The following is a 7,150-nucleotide window of genomic DNA, read 5'->3' as shown; positions in this document are numbered from 1 at the left end:
GTATTGTCTTGCTGTGTGTTGGGTAGCAGGGCTCTCCTCTGTGTGCCAGTGACAGCTTCAGCAGCTGCTTAGCTCCAATGTGTTGTATGTGAGGCTTTGGTCTCTAGGAGCTAGAGCATCAGCTGAGCTCACATCCACCACTCCCCTTGGCTCAATAGGATTTTTTTTTCTAAATCAGCTTTATTGAAAAGCAGACATTAGCATTGAACTGAATACAATGTTGCAAATGAAGAGGTTGTTGCAATTATTTTGTGTCGATGAGACTGAATTTTTCTATAACGACTCCTTATTTTAAAGTTTAGATGAGATTTTTTAGTGATTGGATTTAAATACAATTTAAAATCTTATTTTGATTCCAACTGGTTACACTGTTGCACTTAAACGTAACAGTAAAAGTCCCGGTTCACACTACCGCGACTTGTCAGGCGACTGGTCAGCCTGACAAGTCGCGGTCCATTCTGTGCTACGGGAACCGTTCTGATAGGAGGGACTCAAGTCGCTCCGACTTAAAAAATAGTCCCTGTACTACTTCAGGGTGATGTCGGAGCGACTTGCATTGACTTCCATTATGTGAAGTCCGTGCAAGTCGCGCCGAAATCGCGGTGCAACATGATTGTATCCAGAGCCTATAAAGTAATACATTTCGTGCCGGTTCACACTACCGCGGCACGACTTCAGGGGCGACTTGTGAAGTCGCGTGCACCGCGTGGTATTTGATCACCTGTGCGATTTTTTGATCACGTGCTATAAACAAAAAAAAGAGCGTAAATTTTGCAAAAATAACAATATTTTTCACATTTTTTTATATGAAATTCCCCCCCAAAAAAATGTAAAAATCAAAATTTTTTAACATTTTCGACCAATTTGTTTTATGCTACATATGTTTGGTAAAAAAATCGCAAAAAGCGTATTTTGATTGGTTTGCGCAAAAGTTATCGCGTTTACTAACAAAGGGAAAGATTTTTGTCATTTTTGGTGTTTTTTTTTTTAACGAGTAATGGCGGCGATCTGCGTTTTTTTTTTTGCGGGACTGTGACATTGCGGCGGACAGATCGGACCCTTGACTGACATTTTTGACACTTTTGGGGTTACCAGTGACATTACTGCAGTAATCAGTGCTATACATATGCACTGTTACTGTAAAAATGACACTGGCAGGGAAGGGGTTAACTGAATTGGAGAGGGAGGGGTTAAGTGTGTCCTAGGGGCATGCTTCTAACTGTGATTGGCTGTGGCTACTACTGTAAAAACAGAGATCAACGGTCCTACATAGTAGAACCGTCTGATCTCCATTTTTACACAGGGGATAATGACAGGCGGCTTGTTTACATTAGCCGCCTGCCTTTCTCCCTCTCTACTGACGATCGCAGTGTGACCGGCGGACATCGGGTCCGCGGGGCACACGCACGGACTCCTTAGTGAACGAGCCGGGGCGCTTCTCCAATTTGGCAACATATAAGTTTGCGTGGGCTCCAACAAGATCCTGTATAGATCAGAGAATAGGCCTCTCCTGTAGGGATCAGATAAACAGGTGCACTCAAATAAGAGGATTGCATCAGACGAGTCGCAGGGCAATAAACTTTAAAAAATATTTTGCCTATGGCGATAAAATACAACAAAGTTGCTCTCCCATTAGCAGCAGGTTGAGGCATAATTTGAACTGTTGGTGGGTATTTGTTGGTGACTTTATATTCAAGAGCGCCACTGCGGGGTCTGGTGCTATTGTAGCATCAAAAAGTTTAGAAAGGATGTGCAAAACATCCAACCAAAAGGTTTGTACCATTGAACATTCCCAACATATGTAAAGGTGAGTGCCAGCAGAGTTACACCCCCGAAAGCAATAAGTGGGATATAGTGTCAGAAATTTGGAGATCCTATGTGAGGACTTTGTAGTTAGTTTCTAAGATGACAATATTCTGTGAGGCAGACTTGGTGGCTTCCCAGATATGGAGTGGCTTGGTGGCTTCCCAGACGTGGGGTGGCTTCCCCCATGAAAGCAATGAGAGGGATATAGTGGCAGAAATGTGGAGATCCTGTGTAAAGGACTTTGTAGTTAGTTTCTAAAGAGAAAAGGAAGAAACCCCCAGGGTTTTTTTTGGCAGCAAATATCAACGTGACTATAGATGTATAAAAATATTAATCTTTATTGAAAAGTATTTAGTGATGATAAAAATCTTAAAAATACAAAAGCGTAAGATATGAGCTCTGGTTACAAATTCATATCAATTCACACACATAGCTGCAAGTGAAGGACAATATCACACGGTCATCACATCCAAAATAGGAGGAACCCAACACGCTTCGACCTCTGTTGTAAGGTCTTCCTCAGGGAAGTGTGGAATGTCTATAGAGAACATTGTAGAAGCAGAAATATAATGTTTACATCCAATACAATACAGTAATTCCTAGTATAAATAACCCCATCAATGTGAAACTTTACCCTATGGGGGATATGTAGCTAGTAACCAGAAGACATTTCCATGGCTGGACGGATCCTCCCAAAGGAAAGAGGGTTTCCCATATTCCCACAGAGGGCAGACACGGTGCACAGCAGCCTGCAAGGAGTCACACTTAGGGCTCACCATGCGGGGACAACACACCTGACTTGTAAGAAAAAATCACTCAATTAGTACAATTGTCAAAGGGACCCATTCATGTAGACTGTATAAATAAAATAGGGGGACGCTGGTGAAAGAAAGAAAAAGAAAGCAAGATAAAATGGGAAAAGAAAGAGGAGAGAGGGAAAGGATAATGAACAGGGAAAGGAAAAAAAGTGGGGGGAAGGGAAAAGGGGGGGAAAAGAAAGGAAGAGGGAGGGGAAAAAAGGGGAGGGAAGGGAAAGGAAATTGGGAGGGGGAAGGAAGGGAGGTGGGAGAGGGGAAGAGGGGAAGGGGAATTGGAGGGGAAGAGGGGAGGGAGGAAAGGGGAAGAAGGAAAAAAGGGGAGGAAAGAGGAAGGTCCATAGGACCCCTAGATCTCATCACATTGAAGGGGGAAAAAGACCACACCAGAAGGGTGATGTATAAAAAGACCACACAAGAAGAACTAGATGTATTGTTGTCATGGAGTGATTTTTTTTTTTTTACTTTTTTTTTAACAGGTTTTTCAAAAACAAGATGCACTGGTCCAAATCATTTGGTGGAAGGGGAATTATGGTGTGGGGTTCTTTTTCCAGGGTTGGGCTTAGTTTCAGGGAAATCTTAAGGCATCAGCATACCAAGACATTTTGGACAATTTCATGCTCCCAACTTTGTGGGAACAGTTTGGGGATGGCCCCTTCCTGTTCCAACATGGCTGCACACCAGAGCACAAACAAGATCCATAAAGACATGGATGAGCGAGTTTGGGGTGGAGGAACTTGACTGGCCTGCACAGAGTCCTGACTTCAACCCAATAGAACAATATTGAACCCTACGGACTAAGACTGGGATGCCATTAAAGGTCATGTGCATGTTAAGACAGTTGCCCCTGCAATACTTTTGGTAATACAGTAAACCCCCCTCCATTGCGGGGGTTACGTTCCGGACCCAGCCGCAAAAAGTGAAAATCCGCGAAATAGAAAAACCCTATTAAAATGCATTGTAGGCATGTTTTTTTTTACTGTCACTGTACGTGTAAAAGCATTTTAAGTTCTTTAAACACACTTTTAAAACAATAGAAAATCATTTAAACACATAAAAGATACTGAGAGACATAGCAAGAGCTATGGAAAACACAAAAATATTTCATTTTTAATGATTTATATAGTAAAATAACATTACAAAAAAAAACGCGAATTACCGGGACCGCAAAAACTGAACCGCGATGGAGCGGGGGATTACTGTATGGTGTATTTAAACTAATTGTACTAAGAGTTTGATACACTTGAGGAGTTTAAGCAGCTTGAAACCATAATGTACAGACGAACAGAATAAGGAAGGTGAAGGAATGAATATACAGGTCACTGCAGAGACAGGATTTAGCTTAGATGGTTACACTGTTGCACCTACATGTTACAATAGAAACATTACTTTATATGACCTGGATACAGTGTCAGAGATAGTTTTTTGTTTTTTTAATTTGCATTGTTTTTTTAATTAAATTTTTTTTTATCTACAGGTTTTGCAAAAAAACAAGATGGGACTGTAACAATTGTTTTATGTTATTAGGATGTTTCTATCTCACAAAAGTGAGTACACCCCTCTCATTTTGTAAACATTTTATTATATCTTTTCATGTGACAACACTGAAGAAATGACACTTTGCTAAAATGTAAAGTACACAGCGTGTACAGCTTGTATAACTGTGCAAAATAACTCAACACACAGCCAATAATGTCTAAACCACTGGCAACAAAGGTGAGTACACCCCTAAGTAAAAATGTCCAAATTGGGCCCAATTAGCCATTTTCCCTCCCCGATGTCATGTGACTCGCTTGTGTTGCAAGGTCTCAGGTGTGAATGGGGAGCAGGTGTATTAAATTTGGTGTTATCACTCTCACTCTCTCATACTGGTCACTGGAAGTTCAACATGGCACCTCACGGCAAAGAACTCTCTGAGGATCTAAAAAAAAAAAAAAGAATTGTTGCTCTACATAAAGATGGCCTAGGCTATAATAAGATAGCTAAGAGCCTGAAACTGAGCTGTAGCATGGTGGCCAGGACCATACAGAGGTTTAACAGGACAGGTTCCACTCAGAACAGACCTCTCCATGGTCAACAAAAGAAGCTGAGTGCACGTTCTCAGCGTCATATCCAGAGGTTGTCTTTGGGAGATAGACGTATGAGTGCTGCCAGCATTGCTGCAGAGGTTGAATGGGTGGGGTCAGCCTGTCAGTGCTCAGACCACACACTGCATAAAATTAGTCTGCATGGCTGTCGTCCCAGAAGGAAGCCTCTTCTAATGATGATTCACAAGTAAGCCCGCAAACAGTTTGCTGAAGACGAGCAGACTAAGGACAGGGATTACTGGAACCATATCCTGTGGTCTGATGAGACCAAGATAAACGTATTTGGTTCAAATGGTGTCAAGCGTGTGTCGCGGCAACCAGGTGAGGACTGGAGTACAAAGACAAGTGTGTCTTGCCTACAGTCAAGCATGGTGGTGGGAGTGTCATGGTCTGGGGCTGCATGAGTACTGCCAGCACTGGGGAGCTACAGTTCATTGAGGGAACCATGAATGCCAAGGTGCACTGTGGCATACTGAAGCAGAGCATGATCCCTCCCTTCGGAGACTGGGCCACAGGGCAGTATTCCAACATAACAACCCCAAACACACCTCCAAGATGACCACTGCCTTTCTAAAGAAGCTGAGGGTAAAGGTGATGGACTGGCCAAGCATGTCTCCAGACCTAAACCCTATTGAGCATCTGTGGGGCATCCTCAAATGAAAGGTGGAGGAGCGCGAGGTCTATAAGATCCACCGACTCAGTGATGTCATCATGGAGGAGTAGAAGAGGACTCCAGTGGCAACCTGTGAAGTTCTGGTGAACTCCATGCCCAAGAGGATTAAGGCAGTGCTGGAAAATAATGGTGGCCACACAAAATATTGATACTTTGGGCCCAATTTGGACATCTTCCCTTAGGGGTGTACTCACTTCTGTTCCCAGCGGTTTAGACAATAATGGCTGTGTGCAGTGTTAATTTTGGCAGCAAATTTCGATTTAGTTTTAGTTATAGTCTTTTGACTAAAATGCCATTTTAGTTTTTGTCGTATTTTAGTCATCTGAATTGTTTTAGTTGTAGTCATATTTTAGTCGACTAAAATCTCCAGTGCATTTTAGTAGACTAAAATCTCATACATTACTACAAATCAAATAGGTTTAGGTTAATTGTAATGCATTATTTAAACATTTCTCTAGCATTTCCAAATGAATTGTATACTCCTGGAGTAAAAATCTAATAATATGTTATTATAAGGTTTGAACACGCACTACAGACACAGATTTAGCCATTGTGATATATAACATCTTTATAAATAACACCAAGTTTCATAAACAAACAGAAATATTGCATTTGACAAACCAAAGTGCAACTTTAAAATACAAAAACCCAAAAAACTGTAAACTCCATTGGCTGTAATGTCATTGCACATATTACCTGAATATATTACCAACATTAAATATTAGGGAAAAATATAAGAAAAGCCTTTTTCTTAATTTTTTAGTTTACAGCAGCTTAGTAGATGCCCCTTATGCTTATGCGGTGGTGCAATACATGTTTAAACTTTAATGTGCTATTATTACATGCTCTGGATGGAATTGTGTTGCCGGTATAGAAATGGCCAGCAGAGGAGAGTTAATTTTGATGATGTCAATTTTCAATTTAGTTTTAGTTATAGTCTTATGACTAAAATGCCATTTTAGTTTTAGTTGTATTTTAGTCTTCTGACTAAAATGCCATTTTAGTTTTAGTCATATTTTAGTCATCTGAATTGTTTTAGTTTTAGTCGTATTTTAGTCGACTAAAATTGTGTTAATTTAGTAGACGAAAACATTTTAGTCGACTAAACTAACACTGGCTGTGTGTTGAGTTATTTTGAGGGGACAGCAAATTTACACTGTTTTACAAGCTGTACAATCACTACTTTACATTGTAGCAAAATGTAATTTCTTCAGTGTTGTCACATGAAAAGATATAATAAAATATTTACAAAAGTATATCTATCAGATCAGCATTAAGACCGGCCGATTTGCTGCCACATATATGTTTATGAACGATGCTAAGAGGGTAAACAAGCAGTTAAATGTTTAAAAACACTGAACTTTGTAAGTGCAGTCACCATGGAACAATTCATTCTCAGAATTCTGGATTATCAGTAGAGTAGTTTAGTTCCCCTCTGACAACCATTGGTAATGTAAACAAAATAGCCTGCGCCTACAGCCAATCATATTTCAGCTTGTCAGTCACATTCACTAAACAGAAAAGTAGGGGAAATAGTTAGAAGACAGCCATCATCATCAAACATTTAAGCAGTGAGCTAATTATCAAGATCAGTAATGGAAGGGCAGGGCACTGAAGAGAGTGAGCACTTTGAAGTGGAGATCCTGGTTCAGCTTGGACCAGTGTAAATACTGTATGTATGGGCCATACCTGTGGGATCCCCGTAGAAGCTGGAAATCATCGAAGTAAGCACCAGTGATCTTCACTCACTCAGAATAGCCACCATTGAA

At 40.7% G+C, this 7,150-nt stretch overlaps 1 pseudogene across 1 annotated transcript in view; it reads right to left on the bottom strand.

Moving 5' to 3' along the window:
- LOC309557603 (catenin alpha-2-like) overlaps positions 1-133 on the bottom strand; it is a 745,623-nt pseudogene extending 745,490 nt beyond the window's left edge. The window contains exon 1 of the transcript XR_014226146.1: positions 1-133. This exon is cut by the window's left edge and continues 154 nt beyond it. The product of XR_014226146.1 is annotated as a catenin alpha-2-like (transcript).
- Positions 134-7,150: the final 7,017 nt, after the last annotated feature.

This window comes from Pelophylax lessonae (genome assembly GCF_965119305.1).
Source record: "Pelophylax lessonae genome assembly, chromosome: 1".
NCBI classification, from domain to species: Eukaryota; Metazoa; Chordata; class Amphibia; order Anura; family Ranidae; genus Pelophylax; species Pelophylax lessonae.
Note: the sequence above shows the minus strand (reverse complement) of the source record. Positions and strands in the feature narration are given on the sequence as shown.